The following is a 4,117-nucleotide window of genomic DNA, read 5'->3' on the forward strand; positions in this document are numbered from 1 at the left end:
CTGAATATCAAACATCTTAGGCATAACATGGAACAGGTATTTTTCATCAAGTATCGATATGTTGAAATTTAAGTCCCTATAGAATATGATGAAAAAACATTTAAAAATTAGAATATATTTTTAAAAATAGGCATAAAGAATTATATACTTGTTATATTTACACATAATTCCAAAAATCTAACCATATACAACGTTGAAACAGGACAGTCCCACAATATTCCTTTTCCTATCTCTTGCCTTCATTCACCACCCGCTTCTTTTTGAACAATCATCTACCCGAGAGACAGCACAGCAGCAACTGGCATGTCATGACAAGCAGCCCGTATTCACAAGACCAGAATGACCTGCACTCCAAGCATGACACTACTATTACTATTTCCTGCACTGGCTGTCTGACCCACAGTGTAGGAATACCGGCCAGACACCAGGTTCCTCCAGATTGAGGTTCCCCGCTGGCAGAGGGGCCGCGGGCCACTGTCGCTCTCTCCATGGTGTGTGTGTGTGTGGGGGGGGTGTTTCTCCCCTCCCGAGCAACTCACTGAAGCTCCAGATGGTCCCTCATATTTTTTAATATTCTCTATGCTAAGGTACTTATGAACTAGAAAATAAGCATCTACGTAAAAGGATATCATCTAGATGTATTAGGGATCTCATGTTATTGATATTAGTTTCACTATATGACACTTGTTTTGCGAGGGAAAGTAAGGCTGAGTGTCACACTTTCATGTGGTTTGCTGTGACATAGCTAATATAGTGCAGAGCCCAGAGGTGAGGCTGCTGGAATGTAGAGCCATTGTCCAGACGGGCCGGACTGAAAGTGCCAGTCTGTGAAGGGAGCATAGACCACGCTCTGTTTCCAGAAGGTTCTGTGGTAGCGTTCGTTACATGGCCAGGGGCTGCGCTGGTCTCTGCAGGCTTTTCTTGGGCCCACAGGCTGAAGAGACTCAGGTGCTAACCTGGTTAATAGATGTCTTAGTCACTTTCCTGTCCCTGGGACGCAATACCCAACACCCACGATTTAAAGGCAGAGAGGATTATATAGACTCACAATTTCAGTACTTAGCTGGCTCTAACGCAGGAAGGACATTGGGGGAGAAGGACATTGGGCCAAGGAAACTGCCTATAAGCAGCAATGAGAGGGCGGAGCCAGGGAGGAGCCAGAACCCCCACGTCATGAACCAGGGACCTGCCCTCTCTGCTCAGGTCCCACCTCCTAACAGCACATTCTGCTTGGATTCTTCCTAGCATTAACTCGCTCAAGAGTCTAGCAAGCCCGTGATCCTGGCATCTTCCCAAAGAACCTCTGGACGCAGGAGGCCTTTGACAGGGAGTCCAGATGCGCAGGCGCACGCCGCGCTGTATATAGTAGATTAAGAAACCACATTGCTGGGGTCAGGGAGATGGCCCAGTGGAACAAGCGCTTCCTTGGCAAGGGCAAGGGCCTGAGTTCTGCCCCCCCCCACGCCCCCCCCAAAAAAAAACCCAAACCAAACAAAACACATTGCTCCCTTCACCTCTCTCTTTCGGGTGCTTGGGTATTGGAAATCCCTAGACATGTTTTTCTCCTCCTAGGACGATGAGTGGAGGTGAAACTATCACATACATGCTGCAGTGGACTGTTTGTTATCACGGAAAGCTCTAAAAGGTTAGCCATCCCTGTCCCAGAGGGTGAGACTACTTGAAGGGAAGGATGCCCGCTTACTGCGTGTGTGCCTGACTTAGGGGCGTGCTACAGTTCAGAGCTGAAATGTGTCCCGTGTGTGACAGGCTTGGTCCACAGTCCGTGGTGCTCCCGGAGGAGGTCACCCTTAGGAGGTGGGGCCTAGTGGGAGGCAGTCAGTCAGGTCGCTGGGGAGGACCCTTGGAGGGGGTTTGCGGACCCAAGACCTTTTCTGCCTTCATCATTTTGCACTGGCTTTAGAAATATATGCCTCTGCCACCACACACTGTCACTGTGATATGCCATGATGCCGCAGGACGAAAGGCAGCAGGCTGCTGACGGTGGGTGGGGACCTCTGAAACTGTGAGACAAAATAAACCTTTTATTCTTTTCAACTTCATTTATTTCGGTTATTTATTATGAGCTGACTAATTAGGCAGTCATTGTTCACTGCTTTACAGTGCTTTTCATATAAAAATCCATGGGAGAAAGTTTCCACAAGCAAAGGGCTGCTTTTTATTCTAGGAATACAGTGGAAAGTATGCTAAACTAGCTACCAGGAAGCTCTGAGCCACAACAGTGCCGCAGTGCTAGGCAGCGCCCTCTCGAAATTTCACTTAGGCGTCTATGGTCTTCGCATTAGTTTCCTGCTGTTCCTGACACAAATTACTTGGCTTAATATAATAAGAATTTATTGTCTTCCACGCTGGTAATCAGAAGTTGAAAATCAGTCTCAATGGGCTGAAATTCATTGATTGGCTAACTTCTCTTCCTACTGCAGGTCTATGTTGGTTTGAGATGATCAGTAGTTTCTTCTTTTTTGAAGGAGTGAACCTATTTTCTTTCCTTTTGCAGCTCTGAGAGGCTGGTCCTGCAGACTGGCTGTGGCTCCTGCTTCTATCTTTGAAGCCGGTGGTGTAGCATCTTCTCTTCCCTTTGACTCCTGTTTTTGTCTTTAGTGCTGACTCTCTGACTTTGATCTATTTACCCCCTTTTATAACAAAGTCCCAAGAAGGAACAAAATAAAGGCCTTTAGGATTACACTGTGCCTGCCTAGTTAATCCAGGAAAATTGTTCCTCTTCTAAATCCCTAATTTAATCACACGTGCAAACTCCCTTTGTGTCAGGTGAGATCATATAGCCACAGGTTCTGGGGATCAGACATGGATATTTTTTGGGTGGACTATTATCTAGTCAATCTCATTCTTTTCAACATGAACTTTATAAAATTGAAATTTTGATTCTTTTAATAAAACTGTCCCTCTGCCTACTCTCCTGTGCTACTTTTATTTTTACTTTTAAAATTATTTTTATTGGGACACAGCAATGAGACAGTTTCAAAACCAAGTAATAGGACAGTTTCAATAATTAATACATTGCATATTGTTATCTTCTTAGTGGTTATTCATAGCACAAGATGCAGACATGATATCCTGTCCAAATACTATGAGTACAAATCTTTCTTTTCATTGAGTTAAGAGAAAGGAGCTGTATACCTATCCTAACTACTTTGTATATAGAGATACAAAATGGTCCTTTGTATCTCTTTTTCTTGTTTAGTTAACTCCCCTGTCTCATTGACTGGCCCTGCCAACTACTAATCATTCACATCAGGCATGGGGTTCCTCGTTCTCCCTCACATCCACATCCAGCACCTCAGGCCGTTCTGCTGTATTTCCTTTTAAGCTTGTTAGCTTGGATCTCAAAAGTCCTCTGAAAGCTCACATGTTGGATGCTAGATCTCCAGCTGGTGGTGCTCTGGAGAGGTAGTGGAGACTTCAGGAAGTGGGGCCAGGTGGGAGGAAATGGGGCATCATCGGTACGTTCTGGAAGGGTATGTAAGGATTTGCTGCTGCTTTGCCTCCTGGGCTCCATGAGGGGTGCAGCTTTCCTCTTCCACAAGCTTCTGCCTTGATGTTTCCCCTCACCACAGGCTCAAAGTGATGGGACCAAGTGACATGGAATAAAGCCTCTGAAGCCATGAGTCAGAATAGATATACTGTCAATGAGCTGCCTATCTGAAGTAATCCTCACAAAGATGGAAATCTGACATAAAGAGATGTCCTGAATCTGTCCACATCACTTCATGGCCACTGCCACCCCTTGGCTAAGCCACTTCCATCTCTTTTCTGAACTACTTTCATAAAGCCTCCTAATTTGTTTCTTGCTTTAAGTCTTGCCTTTCTGTAGTCTAATCTCTACAAATCAACCAGACTTTTAAAAGACATGCAGAAAGCCATGTTTCTTGCTTACTCTGTTGCAATCATTTCCCATGTTATGTTGAAGAAAACTCAACTCCTCATCATGGAGTCTAAGCCTTTTGTCTGCCCTGCCCTTCTCTAATCTCTCTCTCTGTCACTGTCTCTGTCTCTCTGTCTGTCTCTGTCTCTCTCTGTGTCTCTGTCTCTCTCTGTCTCTCTGTCTCTGTCTCTCTCTGTCTCTCTCTCGGTGTCTCTG

The sequence above is a fragment of the Octodon degus genome, unplaced genomic scaffold, assembly GCF_000260255.1.
Source record: "Octodon degus isolate 3935 unplaced genomic scaffold, OctDeg1.0 scaffold00250, whole genome shotgun sequence".
Taxonomy (NCBI): Eukaryota; Metazoa; Chordata; class Mammalia; order Rodentia; family Octodontidae; genus Octodon; species Octodon degus.